Here is a 25,341-nt window from a genome sequence, read left to right as displayed (position 1 = left end):
GAATGCATCAGCATTAATATCTAATAAGGATAACTTTAAGAAGCGTGAGAAACACTGATACAAAAAACCTTGCCCACTAGAAAGAAGGCCACTCAGCTTTGTAGGAAACGGATTACAGTCAGTCCTTGTTACAAAATCTCTACTTGGGTGAGTACACCACTTCTGCATCAAAGGCATATTGGTTTGTCAACCCAGGCTAAAGCAAATTATGTTGTCTGCATCGTTGTTAATTCTTTGAACAAAATAATCTACCTGCAAAGCCCATGTAATATGGCTATTGCTCAGTTAGCAATTGACCATATTTATTTTTATGTTACTCTTAATATAAAAATTATTTGGATTATTAGCTGCCTCCTCTGTTAACAGATCAGAAGCCTGTGCAATCAGTTTATTCTTTATATGGGTCAGCATTTTTACACCTGCTTTTATTTCTACAAGGATAAAAATTACGTGGACTGTGTAATTGTACAGGGCTTCAAACATCTCATCACAATTAATGGGCTGTGACATATTAACTTGACAAGCAGGCTGGTTCTCTCATTGGCTTCTGCAAACTCACCCATCTCTTTTCTTTCTAGTTAACATTTCAGCTGTTAGGAGTAGCACAATTGAGGCTTCTCCATGTGCACCCTCACCCAAATGTACAGATTCTCCCTTGACAATATCTATTGGATGTCTTTATGTTTTGTCCTCCCCAACTCCATCTCAGTTCACCTACGTGAATTTGTGTTTGTTTGGACCCGACGTGAGGTCCATATGCTTGTAGACTGGCAACTCCTCTTTAGTGTTCCTATCTGAAATTTTTATTTTGCCTTCTTTCCCTTAAGCTGCTTGAATATCAACTTCTTCTGAGAATCCCCATCTGCGTGTTTTGTCCCTTCCTAAAACTCATTATTCTCCTGTTAGTTTATTTCTCTGCAAATGACCTGACCAAGACTCTTTTTCAGAAATTCATAGACAATTGAGGCCCAGGTTTATGCATCCTTTCATTGTCATCTCTGTTTGCCCTTTACTCCCTACCTGTCCATTCCCTAATACTTCCTGCTCTGAGGCAGCACACATCTCCTGTTACTTGTTTTCAGTTGCTCTTGAAAATAATTTTGCCCAAAAATGAGTTTCAAGATCTGTTTGGGTTCTTTGAATGGGTTGGATTTGTATAGTTTCAAAGAATATTGCTTCCCTGTTGCTTACTCTGTAAGCCAGGTATTTAAGCTCTGAACCTGCAATAGCTGGCATAAAAGACTGGTTTTGTCTGATTAAAAAAAAAAAAAAAAAAAAAAGTATCTGAATTCTACCTTTAACCCACATCTCTAGGACCAATGTGAGATTGTCAAAGTCTGGTTGGGCTGTTTCTTCAGGATCTGATCCCACCTACTTATAATCAAAGCATAAGACTGGAATGCTTTTCTCCCAAAACAGATACCCTGAGTAATCTTTCCTTGACCAAGCTATTCAGATGTCAAACTTCAGAATGTGGTAAGGACAGCTGAAACCTTGTTTGCTCTTAGGTCTTTTGCACCAACTATTTCTGTGGTAGCTGTGCTCCACATTGACAAAGGACAGAAAAGAGTCTAACAAGAATACTTTATATTGCTTTTGCCTGCCCTCACTAGTACTAGGGAAACAGTTGTCACAGTGCTTTTCTTATTCTGCAATGGCAGAGTTCCCTTGTACAACTCCTGTCCAATGAAATCTTGTCCAAAGATTTAAGGGATTTGATCTAGGTAACAGCTAGAATTACCTCAGCTTTATTGTCAATATGTAATCAGGAAGAAATGCATATTCCACTTCAAGATTTCCCATCCTCACCAACCTTTCCTTTGTACCTCAGAACTTCTTCTAGATAATCTGAAAGAGTCTTGTCATGGAAAATCATCCCTAGGCAGTGTTCAGGCTCATTCTTCAACTCTGATGTCAGCTGTATCTCCCCTGCCTCCAATTATCTAACAGATAGAAATTCAAGTAGCAGTTGATTCGTCTTTGGGACCCACAAGGTCTGTGTAGACATAATATTGTGAATAGTAAGAATGATGAATGTGTCCATGAGGCTTCTTCAGACTTAGTTTCTAGCACTGATACTCAAAATTTGAATGAATACTGAAGACAGAGGATTTCTTATAATTTGCCAAACTCTTACGTTTCACTGGCCTGTATAGCTGTGTCTTTACTGCTGGACTGAAAGTATATTTCTACAGCATTATAATCAGCTGTATACTGAAGAATAAGGATCTTGATATGTATGCCCTCACTTAGAGTTCACATCCAGGCCTGTAAAAAGAAAATAGTGTCTAAGGATGGAATTTTTTGATGTCTAAGAAAAAAAGTATTCTTTAAAATCTATGCTTAGATCTCAGCATAATATGAATCCATCTTAAAAGCCATTTCATTACACTATATATTCCTTTTTTATTAAAAAATATTCCTTACTCTCCCCATTTATTATGCAGGAAGCTTTTGCAGGGTGAGGAACTGTTTATAAAAGTGAAACCCTTGGGTGCAATTCCACTACCCGGGTGAGCACCGCAATGTCTCTGTGGGAATGCGAATTGCTAACTGGGTTTGATTTTTTGCTTTCAACCAAAAGTTGTTTTACACTTCAGGAGATGTACTGTGATGCTACTTGTAGTTGTTAGTTTATTTAATGTATTTATGGTAGAGAGTCTGTCTGGGTTCGAATGCCTAGCCTATTCTGTCAAACTGAACTTTGCTATACTGACTTGACCTTTTTTAGATTTCTCCTGCTACTCCCAGGTTCATGCAATTGTAAAGAAGAACAGAGATAGTCGTCCAAATTGCAGAATGCTGAAAAGGTCAAAGTAGCAATGCAGAATTCACTGTTTCTCCAGCTACAAGGTGTTGAAACTGTATCCACATAATTCTCATGACTAGACTTGAAATAAGCCTGAAAAATGGTCTATGTGAACTCTTGTTTTTGATGGTGAGAGTAATGAAAATGATAAATGGTAAGAATGCTGCTATTCTGAAGAGAACCTTAAGATTTTGATAAAAATCTTTAACTCCTGCCATGCCAAATTAAGGTTATAAGCGATGTTTCGCTGTAGACATTTTGGTCTTCTGTATAGGTTTCCTACAGCTGAACCATGCATTACATGTTTTGTGGGTGATGGTTATGTTTTGCAGTCTGTATTGTGCAAGACCTGTCAAAAGAATTTTGTTTTCAATCTACCACGCTACCATAAAATTGGAATGTATTTGTTTGGGTTTTGATATTTTTTCTATATTATAACAAGTTTTCTCAATGTATGAAAACTTTATTAAAAAAAATCAATACTTCTGCAGCCTTATGTGTGACTACTGACTTCTATACAGCAAGTAGAGTCATATTTGGCTCTCCATGATCTCCTATATAATGGCATATAACCCTCAACTACCACATGAATTGTATCATTGGATTTACGTGACTCTTTTTGTGTTTCATTGGGAGATGAATGGATTATTTAAATTTTTACAAATTGAAATGCTATTATATTACACCTCAAACCCTGATGTGGGCAGAGAAACCTAACACCTTATAAATGAAGCCAGTAATTTACACTTTGTCCAAATAAAAGTTTTGGCAGGCTTATGATAATACAGCAGTTACTACAAGTCAAGGTACAATAATGCTAACACAGTACAAATTAATATAGAAAAGCTTCACTAATGATACAGGTACAATTTTTTTAGGTAAAGTTCTTAGTATCTACCCTTTTTCTCTGGTGCTGTGCTTACTTTTCCAATGTCCTCCCTCTGTGTCCTATGTTCGACAGCATCAGTCTTTCTCAGGAAGAATAGTGGTGGTATGGGGATTACAATGTCATCATTGTCCTGAGTCCTTCATCTGGAGGCATGTGATGTTCCCAACACGACTTTCCTCTTCTTCAGTTTTGCATTCACTTGAGGTTACTTTTTACACCATCTAATATATTCTGCTTCCTTCTTTTGGAGTTCCATCTAAAATTCAAAAGCTGTGTGATAGCCTGTCCTGACTGGCACAACTTCTCACTGTTTGTTAACCAATGACAACTTAAAGCAGACCTTTACCATATGCAGTATTCACAGACCTAAGCTGAAGCAGGCAAGGCAATAGTCTCCTGATTGCCACGCAATTGTTACTGTCACCAAAGCAAGATAAAATTGGCTCTGGCCAAGACAGACCTCATCAAGTCCTGCAACTTTGCACTGTCAGGTCAGTACGAAGCCTGTGACCTTTTACCACGAATGACAAAAGTTGTACCTGTGTAAATATTAACTGATTCTTTTTTAAGAAACAAAAGATGTATAATTTCACTTGAACTTTCACAAGAAGGAGAATAAGGACTTACCTGTTGTGAAATTAGACTAAACAGGTAGGAAGATTGTTTCCCTTTCAACCCCCAAGACAGTGTCTCTCTTTACACAATATATGTGTATGGCTACGATGTAGGTCTCCTCTGGTGTTCTAATTTGGTGACAAGAGAGCCATAGTTAATTAGAAAACTGTGTCTGGTGGAGGAACAGAAACACGAGATAAAATTTTGTCCTCGGCTATCTCAAAACTGCCTGAAGGATTATTATTCTAAAGCCTTCCTTTCTACTGAAGGTCAGAGCCAGACTCATGTACTGAATTGAGAGCACCCACCACTTTTCCCAACAGCCAGGCTTTTAAGGAACTCTCTCTGGGTACAACTCAGAAGTCAATTATTACTTTTTTTTCCTTTCTTGTTGCCTTATATTTAGCAGTACAATAGGTACTAACTGTCACTCATTCAACCTGAGGTTAAAATTTTTCTTTGATCAAGGAAGACTGTAGAGTTTTATGACTCTAAATGATTTTAGATTCTTTTTTTCTGTTCAGGAGTTGAACTGAAAAAATTTTGTATCTGTAGTCAACCAAAATTGACTTGCTAGCAATTTCCACTAAGAAGTATAAGCAGCAAATAAATGTTAAAAATATTGAAAAAGTCTTTAATCTTGACGATAGAACAAAATTCAGTGGCACAAATCACTAAATCATTCATAGAGTATGGTTCCATTGATTTTACCCAAACTTGTCTTTTTCTTAAATTTTTGGTTGGGTTTGCCAAATTGGTATTTCAGAGCTAAAGACAAGAAGTCACATCTTCCATATTGAAGGATATTCCAAACAGATTTTGGCTTATCATTGTTTAAAAGGGGAGTTTTGCTTGGGCAGAAACTGTTTTAATATACTGATAGACTTCTATCTATTCCTTTTGCTGTTTTGGAGAAGGTTAGTGAATCTGTCAAGACTAATCTCCACATTCTCATGGTGTGGGGATTTTTTTCTTTTCACGCTTAAGGTAGTTGGTGGTCACTCAATATTCACAGTCTAAATTCAGTTGCTGCAAGCTGAAGAAACTTGAAGAAAGTAAATACAGAAAAAAAATAGCATAAATAAGTTTTAAAACCCTCTTTCTTAATATAGAAATAGTTGGAGGTTTCATAGAGTATTGCTAATCATATATGAACTTAAAAATGTTTGGAAGGTCTCATGTTCTTGTGAACATGCGTTGTGGAGGAATTAACGAAGTGTAAAATCACAAAGATACAGACAAACAAAAGCTTTCAAGAAATCGTTGGACAGATCATCATTTTTATTGTGACAGTTTTTCATGGTGAAATAAAACCTTAACTAGAGACAGTTATTTTCAGACTGTGCCACTGAAACTGTCAGAGCAATATGCATTGGGATTTCTGAGACAAAGTCGGGAGAGACAACATTTAATAAGATCGAAGGGGGATTTTTTTTTTTCTTTAGGTTGATTCAACATAATAATTTTGTTGAACAGAAGTAGATAGGGAATTATTTTCAAGTAAAGCCTTGCTCTACTAAAAGACATGCTTTTCTTTAAGCCCCTCTTGGAAATCCTTCACTGGAAATATATCCTGTTTCTTCTGTTGTAATACTCCCCGTCTTGTTTCTTCTGTTGTAATACTCCCCGTCTTGTTTATTCTGTTGTAATATCTCTTGATTCTCTCAGTTAAGTGAGGTGCTGTTTTATCGGCATATAATTTTTCTCCTGTACCTGAACTCTTTTAGGTATAGAATATGTCTCTAGTTGTAAAACACTGTACAAATTTATGATGCTTTATAAATGATTAATAGCAATAATACAGCTGAATAAATAGAGATGACTTTTTTGAGGTTGGAAAATTCTGCTGCTTTATTAGAGAACAAAATTAAAAATAAACATTCTGGTGTAACTGCACTGACTTTGGAGACAGTTTGCGTGAAGGTCACCAATGTTTGTCTGTCTTGCCATTTTGAAGAACACTTCACTTCATTCTCATTCTCTTTATGCTTGTTTCAACATGGTCATCTGTTCTGTTAACCTCTTTCCAGGCCTTGTATAAATAGGACTTTGGTTCCTGGCAGACCATTTTAAGATTTGGCTTTGAAGTAGAGTAAAAGTCGGGAGAAATGCTAGTAAAAGGGAAAAAACATTGGAAACAAGGCTGGAACGAAGTCCCTGTATTATAATAGTCATAACTAAGTCACAAAGTTTTTTTCTTTTACAGCAGCCCTCTCTTTCTCTGTAAGGGTCCAGCACTCCTGGTTATTAGTTTATCCCTCTTTAAGCCTCTGCGGTGATAACTCTTGGAGCGATCCAAGGTTAGAAGGTAGCTGGCTACAAAAGCAAGCTCACAGAATCATAGAATAATTTAGGTTGTAAAGGATCACCAGGTCCAACCGTTAACCTACCACTACCAAGTCCACCACTAAACCATGTCTCTAAGCATCATATTTACACTCCTTTTAAATACCTCCAGGGATGGTGACTCAACCACTTCCCTGAGCAGCTTGCTCCAATGCTTGACAACCCTTTTGGTGAAGAAATTTTTCCTAATATGCAGTCTAAACATGCCCTGGTGCAATTTGAGGCTCTTGCCTGTTACTTGTAAGGAGAGACTGACCCCCACCTCACTACCTTTCAGGTAGTTGTAGAGAGCGATAAGGTCTCTCCTCAGGCTCCTTTTCTCCAGGCTAAACAACCCCAGCTCCCTCAGCCACTCCTCATAAGACTTGTGCTCTAGACTCTTCACCATCTTCGTTGCTCTTTGAATGTGCCCCAGCACCTCAGTGTCTTTCTTGTAGTGGGTGGCCCAAAACTGAATGCATTACTTGAGCTGTGGCTTCACCAGTGCTGGGTATAAAGGGATAATCACTTCCCTAGTCCTGCTGGCTGCAGTATTTCTGATGCAAGCCAGGATGCTATTGGCTGCCTTGGCCACCTGTGCACACTGCCAGCGCATATTCGGCTGGCTGTTGACCAGTATGCCCAGGTCCTTTTCCACCAGGCAGCTTTCCAGACAATCTTCCCCATTTCTGCAGGGCTGCATGGGGTTGTTGTGACCCAAGTGCAGGACCTGGCACTTGGCCTTGTTGAACCTCATACCATTGGCCTTGGCCTATTGATCCAGCCTATCAGGATCCCTCTGTAGAGCCTTCCTACCCTCAAGCAGATGAATGCTTCTGCCCAGCTTGGTGTCTTCGGCAAATTTACTAAGGGTGCACTAGATCCCCTCATCCAGATTGTTGACAAAGGTATTAAACAGAATTGAGCCCAATACAGAGCCCTGAGGAACACCACTTGTGACTAGCCGCCAACTGGATTTAACTCCATTCACCACAGTTCTTTGGGCCCAGGCCTCCAGCCAGTGTTTTACCCAGTGAAAAATACACCCATCCAAGTGATGAGCAGCCAGTTTATCTAGGTGACAAGGTAAAAAAGAGCAATTGCTGGAAAGTGCATCATGAAGCAAGCTAACATGAAGGAACAGGAACACATTTTGGATTTTTTTTTTTCCAAGCTTGTTATTAAAAGATTTGTGTGTGCTATTCCAAGGTCTGTGCGGACAGTAGAGAAAAGACTGGTGGATCCCATAGTGTACTGGAAATGTCAAAAGATTATAGACCAATGATCAATCTAAATAACTAGGTAGGCAGAAATGTGTGGGCAGATGAGTGATGATATTTCTCATTTTCTGGTAATTAAGCAATCTGATACTACACTCTGTTGTTTCAGTAATAACTGCTCTGCATTTCATTCATATGAAGCCTCACTGTAAAGAAGAAAACTGTTTCAGCATTCACTCAGGTAAGAAACTCTTGAAAACATAGTGTGCTGCTTTTGCCTTTTTTTTTTTTTTTGCTTCCCAGCTAAATTTAACCATACAAAATTAACAAAACACTCAAATGTTTGAAACCAAGCTACTAGCTGCATCTGCTATATCAATTCAGTTATTCTTTCAGCTCCCTTGTGCGGCTACAGGAACTTGCAGATCTCCTTTGGTAACACTTTTGTTCTGATGTGCAACAAAAATACCTGTGGACAGGGTCTGTCCTCTAACTAGCTGGATACTTTACCTACCTAAAACAGACTTGGCAAAATAAATAGGTCTGTCCTTACTCCCTTGCCTTACGAGTAGCCATTTGGGTATGATTATATCATATGACTACATGTAACAGTGTCCTGGTTTGAGGTAAAATAGGACTGATTTTCTGTTAAGTAATTTTATTTTCCAGATAAGCCTCCTCTAACTCTCTGAAGTTAACGGCATATTTTTAAGACTGTAATCTACTCCCAGAGTGATAAGACCTGATTGTTTATAATTTATGCCAAGGAATGGTATGCAGAGAGGCTCTTGCTTATACTTATTGCTGTAACAACCAAGGTCAGCTAACTTTGTTATTTGCCCCATTGGAGGGTTGGAAGCGGAAAAGCATAGAGGGGGTCTCACCTAAGGGGAGGAGCAGACAGGACAGGTGAGCCAAAATTGACCAACAGGGTATTCCAACCCATATGCATCATGCTCAGTATAAAAGCTGAGGGATCAAAGGGTCATCTCTCTTACTACAATGACTGGCATCCAAGGAGGACTCTGTCTGTTCATCTGCCTTTAATCCTGATCTTTTTATGTGTCCATCAGACATCTTTTCTACTACTCCTACAGGATTATTCCAGTTTCACAAGGTGTATTTCCTGGCTGTTCTACATCCTTTTTTCTTACCTTGCAAATTTTGCTACTCACACATGTTTTGCTGTATCCTGTTTGTGAAATTATCCCACAAGCCTCCATTTATCCCTTTGTGATTATGTATTATTTATATACTTCTGCTTAACCTTGTTACAAACTGTTATACTATGTCACTGGTTAACCTATTTTGGTGTGCTTATTTATGTCTTCAAAGAAAGCAAATATTATTTTTATCCTGCTTGGTATACTTTGAATTTATGGGTGCAACAAGTCTCTACATTGGCTATACAACTATCTCCTGAATTCCTGAATGAGAACGTTGTCCTGTAGAAGCAACGAGGCTGTTAAATCTTCTGACTTAATTACTCATACAAGGTGGAAAGGTAATCCACAAGTAAGACTGAAGAAGCCCTAAAGGGCGAGAACAAAGACTTGATGAAATCCTCACCACCTATGATGGCTCAGGATATTCATCAGTGACATGCCTTAGAACAAAAATTTCCTCTTTCATCTTTCACAGTGCTGGATGGAAACTACAGCTTCTGATGAAAAATTACAATTATTTTGTACTTTGAATGAGCAAAAGGCTTGATAAGTGTTGAGAGAATTGGCTCATAGCAACTGTGAGTGTAAGGCCCTATTCCACCATCTTTTATTTGCTTTGTTTACCATTTGAAAGGCTGAAGGAATTAAATGTTTTTGCTGTACAAGATCCTGTTATGTCTCAGTTTGGGCAATCCTTGTATTCTCAGCAAAATTTGATATCAAGCTTAATGTGCCACAGTAATAGGATCAGAAATTCAATCTATTTCTAAATGCTCGTCCACAAGCTGCACAGCCTGATGCACTTCCCAAGACCTTTGCTAATAATAAAACAGTTACTGACCTCAGAAGAAGTAAACTGCGTCTATTCATAGATGAATTCCTGAAGGAAAAAAACGTATTTGCCATGAAGTTACGTAGTAACAAGTTCTGATTTTCTCAGTTGGCAGGTTATGAGTGAATAGCTTATGTTTCTCACCACACTATTGATGAGCAGGCTACAGAAGGCAATTACCATCTACTGTCATTTAATGGAGAAGTACTCTTTTTTATGTCAGACTTCTTATGGAAAAGAAAAAAACAATGCTATTGCCATGACTGTCCTCCAAGAAAGTGGATTTTAAAATAGGAAAGTAAAATAAGACAGCCCTTACTTGTCATGGAAAGAGGACTGAGACTTCAACCAAGCTGCAAAACTCATGATATCATTGAAAGAGCGAGGTGATCTATCATGAAATAAGCAGTGAGCTAAACTTTATCTAATGTTTACATTAATAATTTTTAATGTATTTGTTCACTGGCTACATTTCCTCCAGTTTCTCGAGGAGTTTTCTCACATCAAAGTTTTGCAGTTTAGAAGCATGGTAAAGACAATCTGTGTTACCTCAAACGTGAACACTTGTATATCTATTTAAACTGTTCACACAAGTCACTGAGCTGGTGTTTGGAGTTGAACAAGTCATGCAGTGAAACAGTGAATTGACGCTGGGATTTTTATGATTAGAACAGAAAATGCTGATGGAATTCACACAAAAATTACAGACTAGAAGAGCTGTGGTAAAAGGTGTTGGATGTAACATGCTCATAAGAACATGTTCTCTGAATTAATGAGATCAAAGCCAGATTGCATTGTAACGTACTGATTAAAAAAGCAAAGTAGCAGATCCCATGTTTAGCAATTAAGTTCAATCATTTCAAAACAGCTAATATGTTACAGCTGAGACAACTTACTGATTAATTTTTACCCGTCACTCAAATAAATCAATTTTGCTTATTTTTATTGTTCTGTAATCAGAATTATTATAAAAACCTGAAAGCTTTCCGTTATATTTCACATCAGTTCCTGTCAGCTAGTTTTCTGTGCAACTGTGAATAATTGCATGCTTAGGTGTTGAAGGCAGTTGGCTGTACACAGAAGCCCTGATAGCTTTTAACATTGTGGAATTCTCCTGTGTGAAGGGGAATGAGAAAGAGGTTAAATAGGGGAGCTTCAGTAAAAGAAAAATTAGTCAAAAAATGGAAAAACAGAGGAGAGCATTCACGTCTGGCTTTCAGTTTCTGGAAATTCTAGAAACTGCAGCATGGAAATAATCTCTTACTTTTATGTATGCCATGCTCAAAAGGACAGGACTATAGGAAATATTTATTAATAATTACTTTACTGAATCAATTTCACCTAATGGTGAATCTGCTGATTCCTTAACATCGATTAACCAATTGAATTACAGAAGCATACACTATGAGAATTTGTTTCTGATTGCGGACTAACATGTATTCAAAACAGAAGAGTTAAAAATTTTTTATTTCTAGCCCTTCCTTTTCTTGGGAGAACTTGTACATAAATATTGAAACTGACCTTCTAAAGTGCTTTGCAAACATGAATCATCTAAATTATTTATGAGATAAGTAATTAAGAACCAGGACGTCTTTTTTCTGAAGAATAAAACAGCTCAATCTCTAAAGACAATTCTGTCTTAAAGAAAACCACATTTCAGTGCCTGACAGAACAATTTACAAGTGTTCTCCAGTGCCACATTGAAATTTTCAGCTTGAGATTTTAAAGAACAGCAATGGGGTTTGTTTAGCTCCTCTAATCAACCAGTGATATTTACTTTTGTTTAATATTTTAAGTTTACAAAGAGCAGCTCCCTCCTCAAAAGAATCAGATTTTAAAATCAGACATTAAATTCTCATTTGAAGACAGTTCACAATTCTACTGATGAAAGCACTGGAGTACATTCTTCCCAGTCATAAGGCCAAGTGAGTGACTCTAACTCAAAATTTCAGTCACAAAACCATATCTCCATTTTCATTAACACAGAAAGTCAGTTGGTAGCATGCTGCATTTTCTTGTGCTTGCTTTTTGTAAGCAACAGACTAATGAAAATAGTTGAGTAAGTAGAAGAGATTGTAGGATTGTATTCCTTAAAATACTTCGCTAAAAGCATATACTGCTTTTTTGTGTTTTGTGTTTCCTATCAAAATACTTTGTTTCCTACTCTGAAGACTAGACAAATAGTAGCTTTTCCTTAGAAAATTCCATATATTAACCTTTTGCTATGACAACTTTTCTAAGAAGTGTACTTTCCTTCGTGCTCAAATTTAGGCTATATTTGACTTATCAATGTTGAGAGTTTCCATAATTTCAGAAGCCTTAGTTCAAATCTATTTGAAAAGAACAGGTTAAAAATTTAAGGTACTTTCTTTAGATATAAGACATTAATTTTCTACGCCTCAAAAGTTTTGCAGTTGTTTGCTGATGTGATGAAAGTATCCCCTAACACTGAGGCACACCGGCATGCCATCGCTGGACATGGGACTAGGATTGCCTGCTCAGCCCTTGAGCATTTACATGTTAACACAGGACTCTTTCTTTGATCTTCACAGCAATAGCAGAAAAGTGTGCATCTCAGAAAGTGTGCACCTGGACAGTATGTGGAAGAAAACATGCACTTTCACTTTCCTTCAAACATTGAAAACTCTGAAGCATCATTAACTTCTACATATCCAAAGTGCTTAACAAGCTCTTAGCTGTTAGAGAGTTCTTTCCACTTGACATCAGGGAGGTTTTCACAGCCAGCCACAGAAGAAGATACGAATTCTTGTCTAGCACTGTAAACCACTCTCAGTGCAGAAGACACTGTCATTCCGCTGTCCTAGCTGCCTCCTTCCATAGACAACTTCCTTGCTTTAAAAGGTTAATAAAATTGTTGACACGCTTGATATCCCCCATAGTGTTTACAATTTTTGTTAAACAGAGTTTCCAAAGTGACTCATGTAGATGCGTTCAAAATGTTCCTCACTTCTCTGTGGGCTTTGGTTAAGATAGCAATGTTCATTTATAGAAGGTAAATGTGTCTATACTAGCAAGCAATATGTAGCATCACCTTGGGTATATGGGAATGTCTATATACCTAATTTCAGTATTTGAAATTCTCCTGTAACAGTTCCAGAATTTTCACTGTGTGTACACAGATGGGAATAAAGAATTAAAATTATTAGATGAGTCTGACTAGAAGCAAAGACAAACAAGTGTGTGCATGGCAGTATATAAAATGTGATTGGGGGTGTGATGCTATGCCTCTTTGTTTAAGAGAACATTACTAAAAAATCGATATGAATCTCTATCACACTAGTTCTAAGAACTATTACCAGAGCAGTCATGCTTCAAATGTGTGTCATTCACTTGAGTGAAGAGAATGTATTTCTGAGTTCAATCAAGTTACTTGACCCCTACCTTAAATTGTTCAGTTTTATGTTTCCTATCAAAATACTTTGTTTCCTACTCTGAAGACTAGACAAATAGTAGCCTTTCCTTAGAAAATTGCATATATTAACTTTTTGCTATGACAACTTTTCTAAGAAGTGTACTTTCCTTCATGCTCAAGTAATTACAGCTTTTCCATTAATCAGCTAGCTTTGTCCTATTCCCAGGATGAAATGTGTCAAGAAAAAGATTCTGAACTTGTTTTCGTTCTCAACCCTTAAATATTTACCAAGGTAAAACATTTAGTTAAGTTGCTTTCTTCATCTCATGGAAACATCAAAAAGAACAGTTAGCAAGTTTAAGTTGGATTTCTTCAGCTTTCATTTCAAATATTACAGAGCCTATTCTTTAATTCACTGTTCAATATCCACCAAGTGTTTTCATTGAGGCAATGGCTTTAAACCTGTGTTATCAATGGACAAGAGAAAATTTCAAAGTAATTTTGTTTTGCAGGATGAAGGGAAAAAATATTTCTCTTTTATGTAAATATGATCTAAAAAGTCAACAGAGGAGATATTGTGGAAAGGTATAATTTTGGCCTTTTTCTGACTGTTTTTCTCATAAAAGATCTTAAAGAGCTTTGTTATAGTAGCTTTTAAATATGTGAATGTAACCCAGGTTTACAATTTTAGACTCACAGGAGTGCTGCAATCTGATTTTAAATGGTAAAATATTCTTTTTATTGGTGTTAATTTCTTTTTATTTAACTTACATATTGCTAAACTTACATATTACTAAAAAAAAAAAAACCAAGGAAAAAAAGAGATAAAGTACACACACAACAACCCGATTAAATTGTGTCAGCTATTAGGTATGGATAGAAACTAAGCAATCACAAATTGATTGCAGTGTAGCAAGTTGTAATGCTGCTTTGAAGTCACAAGCTGCAGATTGAAAAAGCTGTTTTAAAACTCAAATTTCTTTGAAATATTCCAAGTTGATCATTCATCTTGTATATGTCTATGTTTGCTCTTAGCAATCTCTTCAGTACACAGCTATTATTAAGCTGAAAAGTAATACACCCCTATGCATAGTAATATGCTTTTCTTTATCTCTTTGAAAATAATTGGATGTTGCTTTGATGTTGTTGGTAGATATTTGTGTCCAGGAAATGGTTTATTGCTGGATATTCATGAGAGTAGTGTAAAGGTGCAGATACTTTTTACTCAAAAGTTTAAAAGGATTGACTCTAAAGATAAGTCAAGGCACATTTAACTAAATTGTTAGATGAAAATCACATATTATAAAATACAATTTCTTAACAATTCTACTTTTTCAATATGTGGAAATCCAACATAAGATTAAGCTATGCTGATTTCCAGTGAAATCTTTATGCTTATTTGCGGTAATGGATAACAATAGGGAACATGCATCCACACACCCGGCAACTTCAGGAACAGAGTAGTAGACGTAACTGAAAGAAGGCCACAGACAACAAAGGATGTTCTCCTGCATAAGAAGCAACCTTAGAAACAAAGTTTCTATAAACAGCGTTTGTAATGTTAAAATGCCTTTCTTACAGAATTATTAATTTATGTTGAAAAGTATCTGACATTATTTTCCATAAGAAAGACTGTCTGAAATCCAGGAAGTTGCCTTTCCTTACACGTGCTTCAAAATTAGGTTAATAATGATTACACCAAATATTTTCTCATTGTTAGTGATGCTACTGTAAGTTATTTCATATGGAAGTTTCTTTGTGTGAAACAACAGTTATCAACTGTAATAACAGAAAAGCTGTGTCCCCTATGAACAGTTCAGAAGGGACTGGTAATAACCACTATTTTCTTGAATATTGGTACTGTGACAGCATCTTAATGTTTTACAGCTGTATGTTTTTTTAAAGAAAATCTGGTTAGTTCCTTCAGCCTTTCACTTTTATTTATTTTTCTTTTTCCATAGCGGGTACTAAAATAAAGTATTTAGAGGACAACTTCATGTCATAACACATTTTTACAGAAATTAAATAATTCAACTAGGAGGCAAGTACCTAAAATCAAGAGAAAAATCCCAAGTGATGTAAATTCCCAGTTATTACAGTAGAAGGAGAAAGGACAGCAGTGTAATGACTGTACAAAGCTGTAATCTCAGAATTCAATGACTGACCCTACTTTCCTTCAGAGAAAGAAAAAGAGCCCAAGCAACAAAAGTAAACAAAAATACCAAAAACCCAAACCCTTAAGAATCTATCTGGAGCTGAGGAGATCTTACTAAGAGTTTTAAGTATGTAGTTCTTCCAGCATAGCAATTTTATTTTTACTCTACACTTAAATCTGTAGTTTGATACAGTCGGTCTGGAACAGCCTCACATGGTGATACCAGAATACTTGATTCATCCATGTTGGCGTTCTCCTGTTAGCCAGGGAAAGCACCCCTCAGCCTCCTGACCTTGGTAGTAATTTTGATTTATTGTCCTGATGTAACCTGTGGTGATCAAGCAGGACTAGGCTAGTAGTCTCCAGAAAGCCCCAACTACATAATATTAAAATCTCTAACTCCTCTGTGAAGATCAACTCTGTCTTACATAACTGCCACTGATCAGTACTGTATGAGCTGATGTGTTCTGGAGCTCCTTTTCCACCTCCAATAGGTGTGCTCTTGAGTGAGCTTCTAGGAGCTTCTTGGGAGTCTGTTTGCCCTATTTATTCAGTTAGGAGAAGAATACTTGGTGCTGAGAGCACCACATCCGCAGTAGCTGTGTTTCACAGGGGTATAAAGGACTTGGTCTAGTCTCATCCCACAGGCTGAGTTTCTATTAGCAACCTCAACGCACTTATGATGCACTTCTGAAGCACATCTCCAGGTTTAGTTTCATTTAAAAAGAATCCAGGTCATGTTCCTGAAGATCATACTCTTTGATGTGAAGCCAAACACAGTAAATGGGGATAATCTTGAGATTCCTTTCACTTTTTGATCTGAACAGAAATGCTCACATAGATGAACTCTGTGATGTCCATTGACAATGTGTCCTTATTGATATCTCACAGACATCACCCCCCAATAGAAAAACACAACAATCCAGATTTCTTGTAACAAAAGTAGACATGGAGGAATGGGACATTAAGGGAAGGAGAAAAATGGATTTCTGAGTACTGATGTAGTTTTTCCCATATTTCTGCAAGTGCTAGGAATTCCAACAAACAGGACAGTAGCTGAGCTCAGTATCATGAAATGTATCAACCTGCTCCCATGAGCTCACATTTGGAACACCTTTCAAATTATGTGCAAAAAATAAGCTTGTAGATTTGTGTGTTGAGCTTTGAGCCCTGAGAATTACAATATCCATGCAAGGATGGACTTCCATACTCTTGGGGCAGGTAACACCACCTGGCTTCTGAAAAACTGAGATCCTGATTCCTGAGAAAACATATTTAGACACCGATCAAAGGCATTTTAGATAATATTTCTGTATGTTGCTTCTATGCATGAAAATTACTTAAAATTCTCATCCTTTAGGGACAGAAGTTGCAGCAGTACAGTAGTAAGTGCTTTAAAGCTGTGTCACAATACAAACTTTGAAATTTCTGATAAGACCTCCCTCTCTCATGAACAAAAAAATTTACAGTTCCTTCATGTTCAAACTAAACAATAAGAAAAGAAAGAAACCAATGGAAAGTAAGAGTTATGTTGGTAGGAAAGGTAGGGAAAAAGTTTGTGAATGGAAAAGAACATTTCCTTGGCACAACCAATTTAGAAGTGAGGCATAACAAGGTGCTGCTTCTTTGCTTATTGCTCAGGTTCATACATTTTATTTCAGTCTCTTGCCTTTGTGTTGGTAACTTCAATGCCAAATAAAGAGTTATTGGTGTACATAAATAAGAATACATGAAATGGGAAAAACCCCTCACAATTAGACTCATAGAATGGCTGAATTTCAAATCTGTTCTGAGGAGAAAAAATAAGTGATTCTTAAAATCAGTAGCAATGAATATGAAATCAAACAGAATGATCATTCATAGAATCATAGAATCCTTTAGGTTGGAAAAGACCCTTGGGATCATCGAGCCCAACCATCAGCCCCACTCTACAAAGTTCTCCCCTACACCATATCCCCCAACACCACATCTAAATGATTCTTAAGCATATCCAGGGATGGTGACTCCACCACCTCCCTGGGCAGCCTATTCCAGTCTCTGACCGCTCTTTCGGTGAACATTTTTTTCCTCATGTCCGGTCTAAACCTACCCTGTTGCAGCTTGAAGCCATTCCCTCTTGTTCTATCGCTAATTACCTGTGAGAAGAGACCAGCACCAACCTCTCTACAATGTCCTTTCAAGTAGTTGTAGAGAGCGATGAGGTCTCCCCTCAGCTTCCTCTTCCTCAAACTAAACAGTCCCAGCTCCTTCAGTCACTCCTCATAAGATTTATTCTCCAGGCCCTTCAACAGCTTCCTTGCCCTTCTCTGCACTCGCTCCAGCACCTCGATATCTCTCTCATATTGAGGTGCCCAGAACTGGACACAATACTCCAGGTGTGGCCTCACCAGTGTTGAGTACAGGGGGACAATCACCTCCCTCCTTCTGCTGGTCACACTATTTCTAATACAAGCCAGGATGCCATTGGCTTTCTTGGCCACCTGGGCACACTGCTGGCTCATATTCATTACTAATTTGCCATACTTGCTGTTGAATTTTACAGTCAAAGATAGCTGAAGCTCATTAAAGGAACTCTTCATTCAACCCTGTTTTGGTCTACCTTTCAAACCACATTTGTCAAAGGGGAAGTCACTTTTATTGTGGGATTGGGTGCAATTGGTTGATATTGTATCCTTCAGCGATTTTTCTTATAACTCATTTTCTCTTTTTGACATTTTTGTGTGCCTTGCTAAAAAACATTTTCCCTTCTCCTGTGTTTTTCTCATTTTTTTCTTTTTTTTTTTTTACAAAGTAATTACATGGATCCTTACATATTTTGGGATGCAGGGTATCTGTGTTTCTTTGCTTTTTGTTCAATAAATTTATCTCTTAATTTGTTTCACCTGGTTATTAAACTGTGATTGGGTTACAAATTATGCATATTCATGATTTGATTTACAATGATTAGCTACCAGTAAAAAGCTGTTATTGTATTATATTTGTATCCTTTAATCACATTAATCATTGTCCTTTAATTTTTTTCTGACTTACTGGAAAAAAATCTGCCCTTTTCCACCTTTATTGAATTGCCAGAGTAAAGTGGTTGTGTCTTGGGAAGAAATGGAGGATATTTCAGTATATTTTGTAATACAGGTCAACAGTTGGGATTTTTTCAATGTGGCTAAGAAGAAAAGCAAAAGTCATAGAACAACTTTGTTGTAGGAGACAGTGGGATCCAGGAAAATCAGGGACTGGAAAAATTCCAACACACCCATTAAGAATAAATTAATGGTAAAGGACTTAAAAATATTTGTTGTCCTTTATTAAACCAGAAATAAAACTTGGTGAAAATGTATACATTAACTTTAGAAAAATCTTTTTGCTGTTGTTGTTGATCCTCCAATATTGCCTTTAATCTTCATTAGACTTCTGACTTTTATACTTCACAAAAAAGTGCTTAAAGTTTTACCGATTTTCATGGAATTTGATACATATAAAAAAGAACAGTCTCGTGTTGTTGTAAAATGATATAATTGTGATAACCAGAAGGTATGCACCACTTTTCTTTCATCAAGTACATCTTTTTAGCAAATAATCCGTGATTAGTAAATGGTCCTAGATTTAACATCCCACTCAAACAAGTTTAACTACAAAACCGGGTATTGCTTCATCGGTATAGAAGTCACTGTGGTATAAACCCTGGCTAGAACTTAAATCTAGAGTACTTTCAAGAGACTAAAATGGCAAACAAAGGTTTGCAAGATAGATCCATGAGGTGAAAAGCAGAAAATGATTACATTTAGTTCATGTGTACTGATTTAGTAGATGTACATTGAATCCACATCTTCAGGGATCTGAACTTCTACCAGTTGGTTTGGACAATGAATCTACTCCTGCCTCCTTTCAGTGGAGCATTACAGCTCAGGCACATTTTCTCAGTCTCAACATGAAAGACTTAACAGTTGGCATAACAGCTAGGTTGGAAATTGCCCAGTAAATGATCCATAATTTGGTTACATAACCCATGAATGCCGGATGTACCTATGGATTATGCCTGCCCATATACCAAAAGAGCAGAAAATATGTGAACTTAGTCTCTTGATAAAGATTATATAGCAAGTGTCTCGTTAAGTAAATACCAGTTAATATTTTGTTTCTGAGTGTTTGTGCATATGTAATAGTTTTATGAGCCTCCTGAGGAGAAAAACTATTGACAAAGCAATGAGAGTGCTCTAAGCAACCTGTTCATTTATACATGTTTATCAATCCTAGATTATAGGCAATGAAACAACAGATATTTTATGTGTACCTCAATCCAATGGAATCCAGAGATCCTAGAAACATTCCTCCCAGAGTTTAAAATACAGCACAAAGTCCCTTGCTCTTCTGATATTCACTTATTTCGACTTAATTCCATATTGAAAAGAAATAGAAGTTTGTCATTCATGCACATCCTACCTACCGAGTGTCTGCAATGCTTCAAGTTGCATTTAGGAATGCAAGGTACTTATATTTAGAAAAAAACACAAAAAGGGACGTAGAAGTGATAACAGAATATCAAAATCTTTCTTCGATTGCTATTCCTGAAATTTTTGCGTGTGTGTGTCTGTGTTAAGTTTCTTATATGACATGTTCCTCTGTACTATGTGGTGCCTCAAAATCTGTTTTTGTGACTAGGCGCTGAAACTTGGGAATTAGAGAAGTGAAGATTGCTACAGAACCGAACACCTCTGCTTTCAATTGCCATCTTTCTTTGAAGGGATAATTTCAAAATGTAATTTATTCTTGCCTTTCTCTTTTAAGAAAAAAAAGGATTTGGACTCCAGGGATGTGTCAAATAATTGGCCTGGAAGTTAAAATGGAAGCCTGCTGGGTTACAGGATATAAAATACACCTAGTAACTGCAAGCCAGTATTTAAATTGGTCTTGGAACAGTAGAGTGTGTTGCCGTACTGTTTAGGCTGCTCCAGAATTGCTCCATCACTAATACTTTCAACAGGTCTAGAATATTGCAGAAAGACATCTTAATTAATTCCTTGAGGCAACTCAGAGCAAGTTTGTAATTGCCAGAAAAATTTATTGACAACTGCTGTGTGCAAAATGTGTAAGAAACCCTGAAACTGCTTGCAGCTTCCCAAGGGACCAAGCAGGCTCTGAACAAACTTCAGCCTAAAAAATGACACTGCATAAGGATTTTCATACCCTACAGTTACCTATTGTGAACTAGATTCTTAAGTAAGTTCTGTGGACAAAAAGTTAATATGTCAAAATAGAAGGTATCCATACTGAAAAATAGCAATTTCTATTCCACGAGGACAAATTAACCACTTTTGCCCAACCTACAATGTAAATCAGTGTCATTTTAAGTATGCAGAAATATTTTTGTATTTGTTTCTTGTAAAGAAAAGTCAATGAAAATATAGAAAATTTCAATGAAATATAAAAATAATTCCAAATACACTTGGCAAATTAATTCACATATTAGATAATGTGTTGGTAGGAGAAAAAAAATCTTAACTGCTACATACAGACATCATTTCTCATGTCACCAGATTGTAAGTAAACTTCTCAGAAAAGTGTGTTTTCATGTTGTTTGGTTCCCAAAATTGAGTAGGTCACTTAGATCAGTTTATTTTTTAGTTTGGCATGTTTACTGTAAGTCTTGAGTAGTTGGGCTCTTTGAATATTTGTTGCTTGTCTTTAATTTCAGTGGCTGTAGGACTATATTCGGAGTTAACTCCTCACTCTATTATGTGCTGAACTTGCGACACCACGTTAGGTAGATCAAAGGGCTCTTGCTTGCAAAATATTCCAAGCTGAGTTTAGAAGATTCATAACAGTTTGCACTTCAATGGTGATAAAATCTTCCACTTTTTTTTTTTTTTGTCTCTTTTTTTTCTCCCTCTGAGTTAGGTTTCCTGTGCGATAAGCACTGAAATTTTCTTGCTTTAAAAGTAGCTATGAAGAAAACTATAACCAATGGTATATAGGTTTACATTGTTCCTTACTGACACACAAGCATTTAAGTGGCTTACTGCTGATAGCAAAGAGTTTGTCCTTAACAACTTCCTTGACCAATTTTACATGCTTGCTTACCAATAAACAAACAAAAATGCTATTTATTTTGCCTGAACATTGGAATATAAATGAATTTCTACCACTATTACATAGGTGCTATTGACCTAAATTATGATGTAGATATGATCAATGATTTTCAGACAAGAACACAAGTTAGGAACAAAATAACATGAACTAGGTAGGGAGCTTATGAGAATTTAATATTATTAAAAGGCTATTTATTTGGACTTTAAGGTGGGATATAATTGTGATTTTGTCTGCAAACAGATTTGAAATTGCATCAGTCTTAAAGAAAAAAAAATATTACAGGGCAGGTACTTGTATGTGCTTTCGTCTTGCCTGCTATGTGAAAAAGCCGGTGTCTCTTGTAGTTCTATAAAGGATCACTACCTTTGAACAGATTGCACTGATGCTCTGCCACATCCTGTATAGGATTAGTTCTGTTCACTCTGTCTTTCAACAGGCTTGTTTTTAAATGATTTTATCCTTCCATATCACAAGATTTTACAGTTTTTGGAATACATGTGTTTGTCCTAGTTAATACTGTTTGTTACCAACCTACAGTGAAAAAAGACATGTCTCTCAAAACGTAATGTAAGAAAAGACATGAAAATGATATGACCCTTCTGTGAAATTTATTCTAATTTATTATTTTCACCCCTTAATCCTTGGAGTATTATCACAAGGGTTCAGTATAACAGAAGCTGAACAGAACTGTAAAAGGAAAGAAGTGGAAATCAAAATAATCGCTAGAGAAGAAGATGAATGGCTGATCTAGACATTAAAGAAAGCTTGATTGTTGCTTTTGGTGGTGCTTGCAATAGCTCAGTATTGGATGATAGTATCTCCAGGCAGCATTGCTTACGGAAATTAAAAGTACTAGTTAAGACCAGCAATGTTCCAGGCTGTTTAAAGGATTCAGCCACCAGTAATGAGTACAATATAGCAGGAGCTGGGAAGCAAACTGCAATAGATTCCTCAGAAGTGTCCCACTGTGAAAATCCCAATATTGATTAAAATAATAGATTTACAAATCTACTAGTGTCAATGAAGACATTTTTAATTGGAAGTGAAAAACATGTTGTCTGTACTTTGAAATGAGTAGAATTTTCTCTCTCTTAAAGCGTCAGACAGGCATGACATGATTCTCAGCACACAGTAATTACGGAGGAAATTGTGATGGTTTAGATAGCTTGTTGCAAGCTGCTCTTTAGTTCTATTTGCTTTTAGTTAAGACATAAGAGAAATATCCTGGAGAATAAGACAAGTTTAAACCAGTAGATCTGAAGGAATTGGGTAAGATGCATATGTAAGATGTATGTGTAATAGATTTTTTAATTCATGCCTATTATTAGTTACTCCACCAAGGTGACTGAAATTCAATAAAGTAAAAATGGTATGAGGGAGATTGTGTGTTCCAGTTCTTGTATCACACTGTATAAATACAGAAATTAATATTAGGTTAAAAAACTGTATTTTCAACCCTATTTCTGACTGGAATTTTCAGTCATAAAACCTTTCTGTCTTCACTAAATGTAAACTGCAAATTTCAAAGTTTAATACACAATGAATCGCTTGAGCAAATATTTTTGTTCTGAGAAGAAAATCTTTTGGTATTTACAAATAAAAGTACTCTGCTTGCAAATTTTTCACACTTACTAGTGATCATTGATTTTCTTTTTTTCTGAACACATTTCTGTCTTTTAAAGTGGGACAGCTTTTCAGCCATTTGAATGCTACTGAGACATACGACCTACAGCAAGTGCCAATCCAGCTTGGGCTACTGTGACAGCTATAGCCCTTTTAGTTGCTTGGTTCCTATTCAGATAATTTGACACCTATAACTAAGATTTTTAGGTGAAATAAATAGAAGGGACGGGGAGAGTAAGGGAGGGACTGGGTGGACACGGAACACTTGGTAGGTTTTGTTAAGGATAAAATAAACCAGTAAAATCTTGGTAGCTTTTCTCAAGGATAAAATAAAGCAGAATCAAAAGATATTTGTAATGTTGGGAAAAGCATGGATTCTAAATGCATCTTATTGAAATTCTGTTTAGTAACTCAGGGTTCCTAATTTGAAATTTCCAGTCAATAAGATGAAAATGTTATTTGCCTGATGCCTGTTACAATATTTCTCGTTTAATGAAATGTTGCAGTAGAATGTTAGATAGGTGTTTATGTGATGGAGCTGGTAACATAAGAAACTAATTCAGTTATTCACTGACTACTGTTTGCAATATGTGTGTGAGGATAGTGTGGAATGTCGTCTGTAAAGAATGAATTTGCCTAGAATCAAACTGTATCAAAACCAACAATAGATCAAAACTAGGAAGTTGCATCTTGCATTAACACCTAAAATTTCAGTAATAACTTCATTGATTGTTGGGAGCAGATACAGAATAGTAGGCGGAAGGAAAATACTGCATCATAGTTTTATAAAAGCCGCATAGAAGAAAAAAATGAAATGACGAAGAAACTCAGAGGAGATCACAGAACACAGAATGGTAGGGTTGTAGGGGACCTTTGGAGATCTTTTAGTCCAACCTCCCTGCCAAAGCAGATTCACTTAGAGCAGGCTGGACAGGAATGAATCCAGACGGGTTTTGAATATCTCTAGAGAAGGAGACTCCACAGCTTCTCTGGGTAGCCTGTTCCAGACATCAGACTAACTTCTGAAGCTGTCCCTTGTTAAGGAAGTATTGAGGTGTTCATGAATGGAATGATCGTTACTAGAAGACCATTGTAAGTGGAGGACCTCGTGACACACATAACTGTCAACCTGAGTAGAAGTAGGCCTGTGTTGTGATGCACATGCAGCTTGGGTATTCAGGCTTGTGCATTTAACAGTAGAAACGATGAACAGAGTTGTTTCATTTGAAGAAAAATCCTATAATAAATGGAATGACCAAAACAGAGTAACCCTTCATGGATACGATCTTCAAAAATGTGCTGCACCATGACTAGAGGCTCGTTTGATGCTAGCTTCTCAGCGTCTCAAGGGACATAAAATTACTTTTACTGTCCTCTCTTTCTTTATAGTGTTAATAATAAATGACAAATGTTAATAAATGGCATTTTGAATGATACTTTATAGAGTCTCAGGGCCTTTCTTACTGTGATCATAATAAATCAATACCTCCTGGTGCAAAACAATGACTTACTAGACTTAAAATGAAATACTAAAGTAGAAAGCAATCAGGTTCATAATTAAGTATTTTTGGTAGCTACTTGGTATTTTGGAAGGCAGAAAAATTGTGGTAGAATTCACCAAATACACATCTTTTTTCTACTTAGGGAGTAAAACATTACTACAGAAAACCCTGATTAGTTATATACGTGCACTGGCTAAATAATTGTAGAAATGAATACACTCCTATAAATTTGACTGGGCAACTTTCAATGTGTCTATTCACAAAATAACCTCTCATTGTTTTGGCTGGTTTATTCATCTTTTATTTAGTTTATCTGTATGGTTTTGTTTTGTTCTGTTCTGTTTTGTTTTTTCATTCCAGTGAGATGTCTGGTGTTGGCATAATTATTTCTTTTCTTTGCCAACTCACACAAAACTATTATTTATAGTTATTATATATAAAGGTGCATGCATACTTACACATTATAGCTATTATTTAGCTAAATGACTGAGACATCTGACAGTTCCTTTTGTTCTAATTATTTTACAATTACATATCTTTGTGTGCTCTGTTGTTCCTGCACCTGTAAACAAACAAGGTTGACTTTTCAACCAAATTTTTAACTGGTGGTGTATTTTCCTGATAATTGCAGTCAAAATGGACCATAATGGAACAGGCTGCAGTAGTGAAAATAAGAAAGAGACTTATGCTTAGTTTTTGTTGGAGGACTTTTTAAATGTTTTTGTCAGTTTTTCTGAGAAGATTCCAG

Source organism: Chroicocephalus ridibundus, chromosome 2, assembly GCF_963924245.1.
Source record: "Chroicocephalus ridibundus chromosome 2, bChrRid1.1, whole genome shotgun sequence".
NCBI classification, from domain to species: Eukaryota; Metazoa; Chordata; class Aves; order Charadriiformes; family Laridae; genus Chroicocephalus; species Chroicocephalus ridibundus.
This window is presented reverse-complemented; position numbering follows the sequence as displayed.